Raw genomic sequence first — 18,785 nt, 5'->3', positions numbered from 1 at the left:
TAGGCCTACTACTGCTGGACCTCAGACACCATGGTGCTGTTTATGCCGTTAGTCAACCCATAGAGTGTAGTTGAAAGCAGCAGATTGGTCAAAAACCTTCATTTCAACAGTAGAGCTTTATCACCCACCCTCTGTATAAAGCTGTAGCTGTCTGGTACAACAAGCCAGACTAAGGTTTGCTCTCCTCTGACCCCTACATTGCAGAATCCAGAACTCATGAAATAACCAGGAGGTTCATAGATGAGAAGAGACCAGCAAAGATCCTACACCCACAGAGTGTAACATAGCATTCCTAGTTTCTGAAAAAATCTTTGAAGTGCACATGGCTCAAAAGAAACTAATAATGTAATTCTAGAAGTCCACATTTGTTTCCTTAGATACATAACACTGCACAAACAATTTGGTTGCAATTTCCAGGCAGTGGTTTCATAGTTACTTGATTAAACTATGGTGGCTTTCCATAAGAAGGAAACAGACTGATAGCCCTTCAAGGCTTTTGCAAGTGTGACAATTTAAAATTATAACTTGAGCTGCTTGCATTGATATTTTTAGCTGATTCTTTAGGCTTTTAAACACATTTCTATATATTATCCCCATTACATTTCCCTCATGATCACAGAGGCTGCTTCTTTCAACCAAGACAATACAGCTCTTCAGAGACAAGGAACAAAAGTAAAGAAACAAGTATAACATTTAGCTCTTGAGAAAATTCTGTCCTCAGCAAAGAGGGTGCTTCTAAGTCATTGATAGGAAACCTACTTCCAGCAAACCATGGGCTTTCCTTACATTTAGCTCTCCTTCTCAAGCCCCCTCACCCCCCACCTCCCCGTACCTTCAATGAAGTTATCTAACCTTGGGGGCAAAAGAAAAAGGGGTGGGGCTGTGAAATTCACAGCAAGCAGGCAAGAAAGCTGGCAAATGCTGATGAATCACAGTGTATTCTGAAAGGGTGAGGTCATGCATTTTTTCCCATGAATAGTTAACTCCCTTTTTACTATGGGCTACATCATCCATTTTATTTGGGACTATTTTGTTTGGGTGTCAGGGATATTTGCTCCTATGACCACCCTCCCCCCATAGAAACCAACATTTAATCTATAAACACAAGACACTGTATCCTTTGAAGCAGGTAGCCCTAGTGCTGCTCAGCTGTTGCCCTTGACCTTAAGAGAACTGTATTTTTCTGTCCACATCTCAGCCCAGATTCTATTTTCATGCCAACGTGACATTGCAGCCTTTCTTATGAAGGGTTTGCTAGTGGTGCTGAACTGGCCAAGTCATATCGAAATATTTGATGTGTATTTAATATATGTTATGTGGAACTGCAAGGAATTGCTTTGCCAAATACATTGCCCTTGATAGAACAAGCAGTTTGATCCAACCAGATCATGGATAAAGTGTGTGTGTGTGTGTATGTGTGTATGTGTGTGTATGTGTGTGTGTTGATTAAGAAACATTAATAGAAGCAAAGCAAACCAAAGCAATGTATCCAATAAAAATAGGCAGTTAGTTGTATTGTCAGCAAGTGTAATACTTTTAAAAAGTTATAAAAAACAGAATTTTTCCTCATTTTAACTTGAGGATAAGCAAGGTACAAAAAAGAGCAAAGTAAGTAAAATAAACATGATCATAATGACCTGTTTTTGAAAAGAAATTCAGGCCATGTATTCTGCTAATATTCATGAGACATTAGTATATTAAGGCCACCTAATAATACCACGTGTAGTACTGGTTTGATTTGCTTTGGTCTTTTTTTTTTTTGGTATTACTTTATTAGTATTTTAAAATACTTTTAATATTATGGAAAGAAAACTATCTGTTTATTTCTTTGATTTAAAATCAATCACATCAGAATACTTGTGATGACTAATGTATGCGAAAAAACACTTTTGTCTCTTTCATGCTTTCTATTCAGTTTTGAAATGCCCACTATATGCCATGCAGCAATGCAAACACTGAGAAACACTTCCATTATTATTATTAAATATAAAAGTGAAGTTTTTCACTAATATTTGAGAAAACACTACCTTCCTCTGATATATAAATAACATCTGGAAAGATGGGTTCAGATATTTTCATAGTCTACTGAAATGAGTGATAAAATAACAATTTGAATTTTGAAAAATTGCTTTCAAATAAAATAGAAATTCATAGACTTCTGAAGTTAAAGTCTAATAACTACAAATTCAATGTTAAACTACTTAATTTTAATAACTCCTAATTACCATATTGCTCCAGATCCCTACTGCTCAATGCTGCAGAAACTGGACCTCTATGGTGTGCATCATTGAGCTAGCTTGCTCTCTGGCTCCCTGTGGGTTGGACCAATGGGAAGGACTGGTAGTAGACTGAGTTGGAGGAGGAGAATGGGGCCAGGGATCTCTTTTACGGCAACTCCCTTGCCAAGTGGCAGTAGATTGGCTACATCACTCTGCCAAAGGCCATAGTGTTCCCAGGCAGTCCTATCCATACACATTCCCCATGGTCTAGTAACACATTTCTCTACTCAGGTAAAGAGGTGGGACAGCTCCCCAGAGCTGTTCATCCCTGTGTGATCCAGCCCTTCTCTGTTTCTATAAACCCCATCTGTACTACTTGTAGAGAAAGAAATATATTTATTAAAAACTCTTCAATTACATCATTTGAAAGAACCATCTGTTTCTGTCAAAACCCTAACATGGCATGCGTATGGCCTATTAGAATTAAGTCCAAGCAGCCTTTTTACAGAGTTCTAAAAATAAATCATAAGCTTTGCATCAGCTCCAATTTACTTTTTCTGTATTCTCAACAAGCTACCTATATTTCTCAAACCTTGGCTGCAGTTTAAGTGAACCATTTAATGTTCTAATGAAAGTATATTTGCTATTGTTAGCATCCTTGTAATGGTTTTAAAAAGGCAGATTTTATTGCTTCGATGAAAGGAAAAAGCTAAATGGCCATGGACTAGAGTTATAAAAGCACTGATGTCCAACTATTTCCAAAATACATGATTGAATTAGACCTGCTAGCCTTTAAGCCAATCCAAGCATCTGCTTCAGATGGTGGGCAAAGAGTGTTTCCTTCATGGCTATATTATAAGCAGGGGTTGGCTTATGGAAAATTTTCAATAAATCTTTATGTGTTGAATTTATGAAGAAATCGAAGCTCATTTCATCTTCTGATATTACTGAAAAGGAGAAGTTAAAAGTTTAAAGTCTGATAGCTACTTCAAATTCTTTAAAGTTTCTTTTAAAATTAAATTATATCTGAGATATAACTACATATCTATAAGTATTATTACATTAGTAACTGAGAAAAAATTTAATTGAGCTGTTATGTTTAGGGGGTTAGATTTCATACCCCAACTTTGATTTCCAGAATGGAATATAGAATCTTACACCTGAAAGAGTTCTGTGAGAATTCTAGCCTAATAGGCATCCTTTAGACTTAGAAAATTGAGATCAACGTAATCTGAATGAATCATCCACAACTGATACACAACTCTTTTGAAATGTAAATACTTCCTAGTTTTACAAGCAAATGTAAGGTTTTGGGTTTTGATATAGATTTTCCAGAAAATTCCAGCTGTCCCACTGATGAAGCACTCAGAATATGCTCTGAAAAGTAAGTTCCACCCCTGTCAAAATTAACTGAAGCTACTAGCCTATAATCTTCTGCAAGGAAGGGGGCAAGGGAACAGGGAATTAGCTTGACATCCTCACTTCTCAGGATCTGCACAGCATTGGCTGATTTTTGGTTGATCCTTAGTTGGATTCTCAAACTTTAAAGGCTGATCAAATCCAAGTGAACCACTATCAAGTAAGTTGGGGTTTCCAGATAAGATGAGAGCCATACCATTTTTTCTTTCATCGATAATGTAAAGTGCATCAATTTCTTTAGCTGGTAAATTAACAAATATAATTCAACTTTTTTCAACCAACTTTTGTTGAAGATAGAGCAGTTTTCTTCGGAATAAGTTATAGTTATGGACCTCAATGATCTTAAAATCTGGACAAAGGCTTGTTGTTGGAGAAGGTCATCAGGAGAAAGTGAGTGCCAGTTGACTTGAAAGGTATACTCAGGCAATAGAAGACTCCTCATCACCTTCCCTGTCTTTAAAATAAACTTCCTGCCATCTATTCCCATGCCAGTAGCCATTTCAAGAATGTAGCCTTGAGAGAGAAAAATGTTGTTAAGGCCATCTGGACTGTATACGTGACTGAACCCCATTAAGGCCTCTTATAAACTATTCAGATTCTGACTGGCAGGTGCAGAATTTTCCATGTCTTACAGCTGCCCAAGGCAAGGCTCTGATGTCAATTCCCTTGTGTATTGAAACTGCCACCTAACAACCTGGAGTGGTCTACCTGTTTCTTCCAACTCTCCCTGCCCTCATTGTACAGGGGCCAGTCTCAGATTTCACCAAGAACTCTTGAGGTTGTGAACCAACAGCTTGAGACAAGTAAGCAAATAATAGTTCTTCAATTTCTGTAAGTGGGGATGGATTTGATCACGTTTACCTGAGTAAACCAGAATGGAAATCATGAAGTAGTCAATATTTGAGTTAAATAACAATTCACCACAATAGGAAAATACAGGAAGAGATCTTAGATTATTTTGTAACTAGTGGAAGAAAAGATCGACAAAGGATGATGGGACTAGCCTGGGGAGAGCCCTGCAAAAATTTACAGATAATCATTTAGTTTGTAATGACTCTTTAGAAATACTTTTAAATATGGAAGTGACATATTGTAGATATAACTTAAATGATCCAAACTGAGCTGAATCAAATGGAAAAAAAATGTTAAGTTACCAAAATGAAATAGAAGCATATGGAACAAGGCACATGCTGGGATTATTATCATTTTTGGTTCTGCCAAAATGAGTAGCTATGCCAAATATTTTTGAGAACTATACATTTTGCTAGCTTTATTGGTGTCTGATTTGAACCCAAAATGATCAGCAAAAGTCATTTTAAACTTTTCTTTAGATCTGCAAGGCCCAAAACAAAACAAACAAAAGAAATTTAAGACGTAGAAATTGTAATCCTAGTACAATAAAAATACATAAAGAAAGAAAACATTTCTTAGGTAAATAGTCAAGAAAATAATCAGATTTGTGCTTACCTTTCATTAGCTACTTCTTTTTCAATAAAAAAATATTGTCTGCTTTTGCCAGTCCATTTCAGGAATAAGAAGACTATACCCCTCTCTCATGGTAGGGAAATCTAGTTTTTGTGGTAAGAGCTCACTATATATAAATATACCCAAGGGACAACATTCTATTGCTACTTTGCTAAACTACTTTGAAATAGTTCAAATATCATCTGAAATGGAATATAATTTCTAAACCATTTTAGGTCATCTGTCTTTTCCACATTTCTTTTATATACTAAATATTACGATTTGCTAATATAGTATATATTAATCTATATAACATATGGTACTGGAAAAGCACTTCTACTAATAGGAATATTTGCAAGAGATACATTTCTGATTACTTTTGTTCAAAAATCCTAATAAACTCTTTTGGCCTATTGCATTGAATTCAAAATTCAATTTACTTCTTCTTATCGTCTCAAGAAGTAAAACTGTTACTTTTGCTTCTGGCTTAACTTGTAGAATCAGCTTTCCTAAGCTAAAATCATCATTATTTTCCTGTAAGCATAGCCTAAAGGCCTATATTAGTATTGGATTCCATATCTCACTACTGAGATATAGGTGGTATGAATTATTTTTGAAGTAGAAAAAAAGCTGCTAAGATGGGCTGATGACCATTGTCTTAAATATCACTTTCCCAACATCAAGGGTTACACCTGGAAACTGTTCATCATAGCCAAAAAGTCAAGGCCTCCTTGGGATGTGGCTCATCAGAATGACTAATACAAAGTCATTTTTCTCATAAATCTGCCTATTTTCCCACCATCTGTTATTTGCATTTTTCCAGAAAGTTAAAAAAAAAAAAAACAACCTTACTGATGGAATGTTTTGATCCAACTGCAGTTAAATTCACATGGTTTACTGTTTTAGTTCCCAAGATGACATTTCAGCCAAGCCTACAGTAGGATATTGCATCAGAAGATCTATCATGTGAATTCCAGGTGAGACATCTAGAGGCAAAAGGGGGAAATGCTTAAGAATTCAACCATTACTAATATTTTGCATCAAATCAATGTTGAGTTAAAAAACAAACAAAAAGGTTGAGTTTAAAAAAAAAAAAAAGAAACCTAACAGTCTGTGTACCTACCACTGAATGTTAGCTCATAAACTTTCACATGCTTTAATTTCCAGAAAGCTAGACTTATGTGGTTAACAGTTTTCTTTGATTTGCAATGATTTGTATAGTTGTTGTTGTCTTTTTACTGTCAACACCAAAGGAAATGTTGTTTTTTTTTTATTTTAAGAAGATATATATAGAATACATGCTGTGTATTATGTCTGGACATGAGACATTGATGACATTTGGCATAGACAAATGCCTGCTCAAATCTATTAACCTAAATAATGTTTTATTTAAGCCAAAAGCCCATATGACGTTTGTAAGAAAACAAATAAAACATGATTCATTCTGCTATGTATGAGGCACTCTGCTAGGCACTGGGTGTGCAGTGGTAAGAAAGGCAGGAATAGTCCCTGCCCTTATGGAGCTCATAGTCTACTGTGGAGAAATCAAAATTTTAAAAATCAACAGTAAAAGGATGCATAATAATTACAAATTATAAGTGCTATATTAAGTGCAGTGAAGTAATGAAAAGTATAAACTCATGGCACATTAGAAACTCATTGATGGAGGTGACTTTGAACATCATCTAGTGATCAAACACAGTATTTCAGAGTTAAAGAATATAATATCTAATGGAAAAGAAGTTTGTCTAAGATCTACATACAGAGAGTATGTGGCATATTTCGGATTAGACACAGAGAAAATTTAAAATGATTAAATTTACCAAAACGAAATAATATGATGGCAAGTTAAAATTTTGCCCTAGCTTTGCTGGGGAGTGATGAGATTAGAAAAAGGAGTAGAAGAAAAGATTCTTCTTGATTTACAAATGCCAAAGAAGAAGTGAAGTTGGAGATCGTTTTAAGGATGTTGGAACACTCAGGCTAAGTTACACTGTGATGACAAACAAACAATCCTAAGTTTCAGTATGTTACAACAAAAAGGCCTATTTCTTTCTCATGTTCTGTGCCCTGTTCTGCTCCAATTCATCTTCACTTCTGGGAATGAGGCTAACAGGGAAGGCTTCCTTTTTTTTCTTTTAAGATTTTATTTATTCATTTGAGAGACACACACAGAGAGAGAATGAGCAAGGGAGGGAGGGAGAGGGAGAAGCAGTCTCCTAGCTGAGCAGAGAGTCTGACATGGGGCTCCATCCCAGGACCCTGGGATCATGACCCGAGCAGAAGGCAGACACTTAACTGACTGAGCCACCCAGACTCCCTACTTCTAGCTGATTGTGATGGCAGAGGGAAGAGAAAATTTGTTGAACCATGTGTTGGCTCTCGAAGCTTGCACTCAGAAATGTCACATGTTATCTCTGCTCACAAGGAGAGCCCAGGTTTCATCAGAGTATAGCTTCCCTACCAGCAGGAGAACCAAATACAGGTGAATAATAAATACAACCTACCACATGCATGGATTACATATGTTTTTCATATAAAGACTCTAAAAGATGCAATATTTTAGTGACAGTCCTGACAATTTATCTGGATTAATTCTTGATTTAACAGTTTTTTACTCCCTCAGCTTGTATCTACTTTCTTCTGGAAATATCTCACTTCTTTTTTAGTGGGGCACTCTCCTCCTCTATTCTTAGCTCATGGTATGAGTCCCGCTCCCATCTTTTTTTAAAAAAATTTTTTATTTAAATACAATTTAGTTACTATATAGTGTATTATTAGTTTCAGGGGTAGAATTTGTGATTCATCAGTTACATATAACACCCAGTGTTGATTACATCACATGTCCTCCTTAAAACCCATCACCCATTAGCTCATCTACCCACCTACCTCCCCTCCAGCAACCCTGAGTTTGTTTCCAAGAGTTAAGAGTGTCTTATAGTTTGCCTCCCTCTCTGTTTTCATCTTATTTTATTTTTCATTCTCTCTCCCTATGTTCATCTATTTTGTTGCTTAAATTCCATGTGTGAGTGAAATTCTATGTATTTGTCTTTCACTGACTTATTTTGCTTAGCATAATACCCTCTGGTTCTATCCACGTCATTGTAAATGGCACAATTTCATTCTTTTTGTGGGCTGAGTAATATTCCACTATGTATACCACATCTTCTTTGTCCATTAATCTTTTGATGGATATCTGAGCTCTTTCCATATTTTGGCTCCTGTAGACAGTGTTGCTATAAACATTGAAGTGCATATGACCCTTGGAATCACTATGTTTGTATCCTTTGGGTAAATACCAAGTAGTGTAACTGCTGGGTCATAGGGTAGTTCTACTTTTAATTTTTTGAGGAACCTCCATACTGTTTTCCAAAGTGGCTGCACCAGTTTGCATGAAATGCCCACTCCATGACAGATATAAGCCAATTATTGCTTTCTATCTTGTCAGCCATAATGATTAGGTTACAAGTAGGGACTAATTCTCTAGCTGGTCTCATTAAAGCAAAGCACCATGCCTCTGTGGGGGCCATAGGTGGATGGCCATGTGGAAGGAAAGTTTATTTCTTGCTAGTCTCAGACCTCACCTTGTTCATACTCAGAGCTTAGAACAAATATAGCCCAACTTGGGGAGGAGGCAAATGATATGAGATATGCAGGATGGTCAGATCCCTTGTGACAATATCTGAGCTCCTGAACAAAGCTGCTCATGAAGATGGCCCTCAGTTATTAAGATAATTTTCTATTATTGAGATCATTTTAATTGTTGTTGCAACTGATTTGTTTTGGGCTTTCAATACTTGAAAATATGTAATAAATATTTCGAGCAACTCACTCTGTCTGAATCAATGCTTCCTCTTCTGCTAAATAACAGGGGTGGGGCTAGCTGGATTAGATAGTAATTCGCATTCTATGATTCATAATCTAAGGTACTGGGTGCTATGGTTGAGTCCCTAGCACAGGACCAATAATGTTTGTATCTAATTGGGATTGTACACTCAGCATTTGTCTTAGTGTTTTAATCAGAATGACTCTCATTTCATAGTATTGCAATTTGGTCCAATGGCATAGACACTTTGCAGATACCTCTTTAGGACTCACAAATTAAGTCTGCTGGTATGGTTTCAGTCTTTGAAACATTATTTTAAAAAGTCCCAAGATTTAGCCCCTTCAAAAGTTGTCTCTTCCCCTAGTAGAGTCCATGTGGTTCGCTGTCCTCCATCAACAATGTCTCTGTTGCACTTGGGTTATTTTCTAGTTCCCCACTTTGTGGTTTCAAGCAGCAAATGCTCAAAACACTTTCTGATATTCTCAGCATTGTCATTTTGCTGTAGGTACCTGAAGAGTGATCTACTGGAGTCCTTTATTTTCCATAAAACTCAGTTTTTTTCAACTATTTGGCCTAATTCCAGAAAACTTGAGAACATGTTGGGAAAAATAAAGAATCACTTACTAATTTTTCACTCTAAATTGGAAATCAGAATTGGTCCAGATAGGTCCCACAGGTCATACTCGAACCTTGAATGTTACTTTATTTTTTGTGAAGTCAGGTTAAGACCCACCAAATCCTTGAAAACAGGATCATGAGAAAAAAAAAAAAAAAAAAAAAGCCTCCTAGGGCCTTCACCATTTTAAGCAACAAATAGATTTCTGTGTTATCAGAGATTGGTCCAATAAAAGTATTTATGTTTGTTTGTAGAATACCTAAAAAATTACCCTGTGATTTCTCTCCAAGCATATTTTATTAAGATTATTTTCAATTTCATAATAGCACAATCTGTAATACACAGAGGAAAGTTTTCAGTTTTCTAGGGGAAAGATTAGATTTAGGGATTCTGAGATTCCATAACAGGGAAGCTTGGTCATCTTGATTCAAAAACGAAATCTAAGTCATAATGACACATTGATGAGTCCGTAAACAATGTTATAAAGTTGTAATGAAAGACTTCAAATTTTAAGCAGTGGTTTTGTAACTACATGAGGAAACACTAAAGCTCCATAACATATTATATACAAATCTGGTACTGATTCAATTCCACAAACAACACTGAGCTCTTAATACATATAAAGTACCATGCTAAGTATGATAGGGACAGGCAAACAGATGAAATCAAATCTTTTTTTAAAAATATTTTATTTATTTATTTATTCATGAGAGACCGGGGGGGGGGGGGGGTAGGGGGCAGAGACACAGGCAGAGGGAGAAGCAGAAATGGAACTCGATCCAGGATCCCAGGATCTTGCCCTGAGCCAAAGGCAGACGCTCTACTGCTGAGCCACCCAGGTGTCCCGAAATCAAATCTTTATACTCCATAAATTGGTGCTGTCTTAGATAAAGCAAACATAGTTACATATGGAAGGGCTTTACAGTAGAATAGGTCTCACATGATAAAGGAAAGAGATGAGAAAATATTTCCTGGAGGAAATAAATTTTGAAGCAGGTTTTGTGAAGCTTGAAGTAATAATATTAAAAGTGATAATGATGACGATTGATGGTGATAAACAGAACAAAAGCAGAAACAGCACAAACAATAAGAAATGTTCACTAAGGCATTACAGATTCTATTAACAATCTTATAAAGATCATGTGATTTAAACCTCAGCTGCATTAAGAGAAGGTATCATCTCAGTTTAGGCACAACCCGCTGTGGCTTCAATGACATGTCTCTGGCCACACAGCTGTAGTAGAGGAGTCAGGATTCAAACCCAGGTTTATCTTACTGTGGATATCTTCTGCATGTCCCACACTCACCCTGTTATGTATTTAGGATCTCCAAAAGAGGGAACTCAGTCTGGCTCACTCTGTTCTAGGCTACTGCTCCAACATTCAAAACTGAGCTGCATTATACCAACAATGCTGATGAGATACTGGTGACCCAACAAGGACCAAGGTGTTATGAGGACTAACTGACTTGGTCACAGAGCCAGAGTGGTCCCAGGCCCCCTGAAGCCCATTGCAGGTAAGACATTTATTCTGTGCACAACTGGTAGCCTGTGCTCCTTGACCCTCTTCACTCCAAGCCAGGTGAATTAAGAGTCAACTAGTGATGAATGTCCCACCAAATGATGCTGAGTCCATTAGTTTCAATGCCTTAGGTTACAGGAAGGAAGCAGAAAAAAAGTTGCCATATTCTCTGAGGTGATACGACTCGTGTTAGAACATGAATTCCATTGAAACTGTGATGTCTTGAAGTTCTCCTCAGAGTTCTGATGTGTGAACAATAAAATCCTTAAAGAATAGATATTACAGATTGTGGCTGTAATTTAGGTATGTCTTTGGGGACATTTTATTTTAAGGAATATCCTTGCAATAATGTTGTTGCACCATAGAACCCTGATTGGAATTTTAAGAGAATAATCGACTTTTTAGCCTAAGGATTTTCATCAAAATAAAATCTAGAAGCTGTCATGAAGAATCACAGCATTTGATTTTGTTCTCTGAAGATACTAAAGGTAAATAAATCTCCATTTCTCGTTTGATGGATCCCCCATGGGGACTCACCTTGTTTATTGATTGCTGAAACTTGAAGGTCTTTTGGTATTTGGTGTTATTTTTATGTGATTCTATTTTTTTATCATTTAATTGTTTCAGCCTAGAATTTGCCTGTGGGCCTTCGAGTTGTGACAAAACAGCTGGTACATGACAAGTTGCCAGAGTTAACTTGCCTGTCACACTTCATTTCCAACTGTGACACCAATGATGAACACAACTCTAGTTTTAAATGGACCCATTTTTTTTTTAGCCTCAGAAAATTGTCTTCATGCTTTTGAGCTGTTAAGAGGCAAAGAACATATCCACACTAACCTATACCTAATTCGTCATCTTGTTTATGCTTGTTTTGTGTTGCTTTTCATGATTTACCAAAAGGTCATATAAATTAAAAATACAGGTCCGAGAAGCATATGAAGAATGAAACACAATTGTGAGTAACTGCATGGAAAATAAGGCAGATATTAAGGGTAAAAAGATGGACACCTCATCTAATAATTCCCAGGACAAGGAAAAATTGTAATAAATGGAGAAAAATATTTGTGCATTATAAAGTAGATAGTGTATAAGCTCTAAAAAAAGGTGACAAAATTTTAATGGCAATTTGTATTAACATACTCATTTTCTTATTTAAATCAAAGATTGTCACACATGACATCTTAAAAATAACCAAGTGCATGATATTCCTCACTCATCTTTAAAGATTAAAGTTCAAAATTTCCAATATTGGGCAGCCCAGGTGGGTCAGAGGTTTAGCGCCACCTTCAGCCCAGGGTGTGACCCTGGAGACCTGGGATCCAGTCCCACGTTGGGTTCCCTGCATGGAGCCTGCTTCTCCCTCTGCCTGTGTCTCTGCTTCTCTCTCTCTCTGTTTCTCATGAATAAATAAATAAGATATTATAAAAAAACCAAAATTTCCAATATTATACTTTTGTTTTCTGGGAATAAAACACTTAAATATATTCTTCTTTATTTTTAATATGAAGTAAAACTTCTATAAGAATGTGATGGAAAATATATATTTTATATAAAAAAATACTCTCACTACATAAGGCTAAAAAGATAGATTATATTTGAGCCAACATGGTAATGAAGTAAAATAAATTGAGTGATGTAGAAACAGAAAAAAGAGGAAAGGACAATAAGTAAATTACAAGAAAACAAAAGAAAAATTGAAAGAGATAAAAACATGATTAAACGTATCAGTGATTTTAAAATATTGTAACTCTTTTTCGCCACAGGTTTGCCGCCAGAACACAGGTATTGTGAAAACCATCACTAAACCTAAACCAAAATGGGAAAGGAAATGACTCACATCACCATCGTTGTCATTGGACACGTAGATTCGGGCAAGTTTACCACTACTGGCCATCTGATCTACAAATGTGGTGGGATTGACAAAAGAACTATCGAAAAATTTGAGAAGGAGGCTGCTGAGATGGGAAAAGGCTCCTTCAAGTATGCCTGGGTCTTGGATAAACCGAAAGCTGAACGTGAACGTGGTATCACCATTGATATCTCCCTGTGGAAATTCGAGACCAGCAAGTATTATGTGACCATCATTGATGCCCCAGGACACAGAGACTTTATCAAAATCATGATTACAGGCACATCTCAGGCTGACTGTGCTGTCCTGATTGCTGCTGCTGGTGTTGGTGAATTTGAAGCAGGTATCTCCAAGAAGCGTGCCCTTCTGGCTTACACACTGGGTGTAAAACAACTAATTGTTGGTGTTAACAAAATGGTTCCACTGAACCACCCTACAGCCAGAAGAGATACGAGGAAATCGTTAAGGAAGTCAGCACCTACATTAAGAAAATTGGCTACAACCCCGACACAGTAGCATTTGTGCCAATTTCTGGTTGGAATGGTGACAACATGCTGGAGCCAAGTGCTAACATGCCTTGGTTCAAGGGATGGAAAGTCACCCGTAAAGATGGGAATGCCAGTGGAACCACACTGCTTGAAGTCCTGGATTGCATTCTGCCACCAACTCGTCCAACTGATAAGCCCTTGCGTCAGCCTCTCCAAGACGTCTACAGAATTGGTGGTATTGGTACTGTCCCAGTGGGTCGAGTGGAGACTGGTGTTCTTAAGCCTGGCATGGTGGTCACCTTTGCTCCAGTCAATGTTACAACTGAAGTCAAGTCTGTTGAAATGCACCATGAAGCTTTGAGTGAGGCTCTTCCTGGGGACAATGTGGGCTTCAATGTCAAGAATGTATCTGTCAAAGATGTTCGTCGTGGCAACGTGACTGGTGACAGCAAAAATGACCCACCAATGGAAGCAGCTGGCTTCACAGCTCAGGTGATTATCCTGAACCATCCAGGCCAAATCAGTGCTGGATATGCACCTGTGCTGGATTGTCACACAGTCACATTGCCTGCAAGTTTGCTGAGCTGAAGGAGAAGATAGATCATCGTTCTGGAAAGAAGCTGGAAGATGGTCCCAAGTTCTTGAAATCTGGGGATGCTGCCATTGTTGATATGGTTCCTGGCAAACCTATGTGTGTTGAGAGCTTCTCTGACTATCCTCCTCTGGGCCGTTTTGCTGTTCGTGACATGAGACAGACGGTTGCTGTCGGTGTCATCGAAGCAGTGGACAAGAAGGCAGCTGGATCTGGCAAAGTCACCAAGTCTGCCCAGAAAGCTCAGAAGGCTAAATGAATATTATCCCCAATACCTGCCACCCCAGTCTTAATCAGTGGTGGAAGAACGGTCTCAGAACTCTTTGTGTCAATTGGCCATTTAAGTTTAATAGTAAAAGACTGGTTAATGATAACAATGCATCGTAAAACCTTCAGAAGGAAAGAAGAATGTTTTGTGGACCATTTTTTTTTTTTTGTGCGTGTGTGGCAGTTTTAAGTTATTAGTTTTTAAAATCAGTACTTTTTAATGGAAACAACTTGACCAAAAATCTGTCACAGAATTTTGAGACCCATTAAAACAAAAGTTTAATGAAAAAATAAATAAATAAAATATTGTAACTATTTGGCTCATACTTCATGTTAAAAGCTTAGAACACATAAATTCAATAATAAAGCAAACCCCTCATTGCTATTTATAAGGAATGTGGCTAACCTAAAGTGGTCCCCAAGTAAAAACAATAATAAAGTAAAGAAGACACAATAGGCACAGAAAGGAAAAAAATAAAAGAATCATGAGAGAAATTAGAGAAAATGTTCAATCATCAAAAGTGTTTGCTGATCCTCACAAAAAGCACATAGCCATGACCATTTATGTTCTGATAATATAAAATCAAAATGAGAGGTTTATGTGATTTGTCCTAAATCACAGGGTGTGTAAATGACGGGACAAGAAATCAAACCACATTTCCTGTAGTTAAAACCTAGTGTTCTTTCCATGTAAATCAGGTTTTCAAAGCATGGCTAGTGAGGGCACCCAGAAATGAAAAACACGCCTTTCACATGAATGCATGGATGCACCACCTTTAGGCTTCATGTGTAATGGGTCCAGCAACCTGTTAAAATTTTCAGATATTGAAAAGACTATGGTGGGCTCCAGTGCAAAGTATGAAAAGTTGGCCTCAGGAGCCCTTTCACCTTTCTTCTCCTGAGTCTTCTGATGACCTCTCCAAAAGGCTTCCCCCCTCTCTTCCCATCACCAGGGTCTCTTGGCTGTCTCAGGGTGCCCCTTTTTGGCACCCTCACTGCATCCTCCCCTTTGCCCTCACTCCATGAAGAGCCTTTCTAACGCTTTGCTCTGCTCTAGCACGTCTAGTCCTGGAGGCACTGTTAGAGCTGCATTGACAGATGGTTCTGCACTGCTTTTGATCCTCTGCAGATTCAAGACTCCTTATCCTCATGAGAAGGTACAAAGGAAAACCTGAAAGCTGGGAAGAGAGAAAACAACATCCCTGGGGGAGCCCACAGAGGGACCTCACCTTTCCTAGCTCAGTATATTAGAAAACAAAAGAAAACAAAAATGAAGTGCCCCTCACTTCATCCTCCGAATGTTCCAATAGGTCATGCTTTCAGAATCCAAAATAGTAACTCCTACCATCCCAAACCCCTTAACTGTTTAAGTTTGCATTATTTATTTCTAACATTATATTATATATTTATTGTTTTGAATTGTGTATCTCCTATAGAATACACATTACGTAAGGGCAGGGATTGTGTCTGTTTTGTTCACTATGTCCCCAGCACATCAGCACAGAGTAGAGGCTCAATACTTGGCAGGAAGAGAGGGAAGGAGAAGGGAAGGAGGGAGGAAGGAAGGAGGAGGGGGAGGGAAGGAAGAAAATGAAATGAAACAAAATGAAAGAATATAGTAATTCTTATTTTTACATGTTTCTCTAGAACAAGAGAAAGTTTCATGCTTCCACATAAAATGATCCCTATATTCCTATAGTATTTTACCATGCTGGGTTTTTTTTTTTAATTTTTTTATAAGTAAATTCGTTTTACATTTGAATATCTTTCTGAATACTCACCTAAAAAGAAATCAAAACTAAATTAGTTCTTTAGTTGAGGTATAGCTACCCTTACTCAGCAATCAGTTTCTTTTTATGCATTTCATATTATAATGCCAAAGAACATTTCCAGAAGTAAATTAACTCGAAACACTATAATCACTGGTATTTTTCTGCCAGATGTAGAAGCAGGCACTAAGACATCCTTATACTCCAGGTAAGTTGTGTTCATGGCATATAAGTTTATATAAAAACACATTGCCTCTGTATATGGGATCAAGGAAGCATGACATTAGGCAGGTAGCCTCCAAGCTGGTTTTTTTAGCTATCTGTAAATGATGGTAAACTTGAATTTTTATGTAGAGAGAAGTTAAATTGTTGAGATTTTTATATCAGAAAGTCTTCCAGATAATACTAAATATATTTAGCTAGTTCTTTTATGAAGAGAATTCAGATACTTTAAGAAACGATCCAATTAGTTTTCTCAATATCTTTATTGAATACCTAAAGTCAGTAAATAATAATTTATTTCTACTGGAGCACGCCTTCATTAACGGATGCTATTTACCTTGCCTATGTAGGCTAAATAATATATCATCTATTATGATCAGATAAAGTCCTCTCAATTCATGCATCTCTCCAAACTTGTTCTTTAAGTTAACACATAATGAAGAAAATAAAATGTTAGAAATCTCCGGGAGGGTAATCATATATAAATTCAGGGGAGATGGAAGAGAGCCTTGAGCTCCAGATCAGGAAGTCAGGCCCCTTACCATGAGAACTTCAGCTTGTGAGACTCTGAGCAGAGATCACATCTAGGTTGTTCCTTGACTTGTGACCTACTGAAACACTGAGATTATAAATGGGTGCCTAGGGATGCCTGGGTGGCTCACTCACTGGTTGAGCATCTACCTTTGACTCAGATCATGATCCGAGGTCCTGGGATAAAGTCTGCCTCTCTCTGTATGTCTCATGAATAAATAAATAAAATCTTTTTTATAAATAAATAAATAAATAAATAAATAAATAAATAAATACCTAAGCCACTAACTTGGTTGTATTTTGTTATGCAGTGACAAATAACTAATACAGATCATTAACCATATTATTTAAAATACATTGCATGTATAGGTTGAACCATGTGAAATTTTGGGTGTTTGACCATTTTTGACACTCAAAATAATGGCCATTTCATAGAGTCCAGTGAATCCTTATGTGGATTACTTGATTCTTTGTAGTTATAGGACTAAGACTCTCAGCAGCGAGGGGACATCGGGAGTTGCCTGCCACATGAACTACCCGTGAGAGGTCATGACCATATGACTACATGACCTCTCACGGGTAGTTCATGTGGCAGTTTTGTTTCTGTAGAACTAGCAGGACAATCTCTGACTTCTTCCATATTCAACCTCAAGATCCTCTTTTAAAGGAATTGCCTGATGAGGTCAGGCCTGCTTAAGATAATCTCCCTTTTGATAGACTAAAAGTAAACTAGCTAGAAATTTTAATTAAATCTGCAAAATATCTTCACTTTTGCTGTTATGTACGTTAGAAGCAAGTTACAGGTCTACCCTCCAGGAGAGAGGACTAAGTAAGAGTGTATGTCATAATTTTTTTTTGTATGTCATAATTTTAAATTATTCTCACATACGAATTAGGGAATCTGTTAATAAGATGTGGCTAAGAATATCGCTTGTAATCTATTATCCAGGTCAAAGTCTCTCTACTTCTCTGTTTCTGTCTTTGTATCTTTTTTTCATTGTCTAGATACTATTTATCTTAGTTTGTAAATTCCAAGCAGTAGATTTTCCCTTATACAATTTTGTTAATTGTAGATCATTCTCACTCTTTACCTATTCCTTTTTCACTATCATAAAGTCTGTATCAATTTTATCATTGAGATATGTTACTTTTGCCAGTATACCTTCCACTAAATACCTGGGGCTACTTATTTATGTCCAGAAATATTTTGTCTATTTACATAATTATTAGTTTTTACATTTTTGTTCAAATTGCCTTGGAATCCTGGACTTCTTAATTAATTTATTTATTCAAAAATAAATAAATGTAGTGTCAGATTGTGATAAGAATTATGGGAAACCAGTTCCCATGATGAGGGTTTCCAAGAGTGATAATGGCTGGAAGTTGCCTTGTAATTTTAGTGCATTCAAGAAGGGTCTAGCTAGGAAGAGCACATTTGAGCAACGATCTGCAGCAGGAGAGGGATTATATTAGTCTACTACACAGAGAGGGGAATTAAATTAGAATGAAAAATACAGTGCAAATTCCTTAAGTAAGAATTGGCCTGGAAACTTTGAGGGGCTGCAAGCAAGACCCAGAGTGTGGCTAGAGCAAGGGAGCTAAGGAAGATTCCTAGCACCTGAGAGGGGTGATGGAGGTGATGTGTGTTGAGACTGTGTACTGAACTCCTGATGAACTCTCTGATGGCGGGCAACAGCAATACCAGTTAATCCACATCATTTTCTTGTGAGTAGTGGTATCACTACTTGTCTAAATTTGTTCTACACCTGTTTCTTGAGGCTATGGTGATTTACTTCTGCTTTTGCAGTTTTATTCCAAGAACATATTATTTTCTCCTCCTCCTCCCTCCACTCTCCTGCCCCCCTCCTCCTATTCTCTTTCATGTGTGTGTGTGTGGGGGGGGGGTGCGTATGTTAAGATGACAGAAAGGGGACATATGTTTCCAGAGGACTTCTACATGCAAAACACTATACTAGATATTTTTCATGAATTAGAATAAT

The 18,785-nt window shown here is 37.2% G+C and overlaps 1 pseudogene; it reads right to left on the bottom strand.

The window, feature by feature from the left end:
- Positions 1-3,697: 3,697 nt before the first annotated feature.
- Positions 3,698-18,785, bottom strand: part of LOC144296405 (small ribosomal subunit protein eS4, X isoform-like) — a 31,520-nt pseudogene continuing 16,432 nt past the window's right edge.

This window comes from Canis aureus, chromosome 24 (assembly GCF_053574225.1).
Source record: "Canis aureus isolate CA01 chromosome 24, VMU_Caureus_v.1.0, whole genome shotgun sequence".
In the NCBI taxonomy this organism is placed as follows: Eukaryota; Metazoa; Chordata; class Mammalia; order Carnivora; family Canidae; genus Canis; species Canis aureus.
The sequence above is the reverse complement of the archived record's forward strand: the minus strand, read 5'-3'. Positions and strand labels throughout refer to the sequence as shown.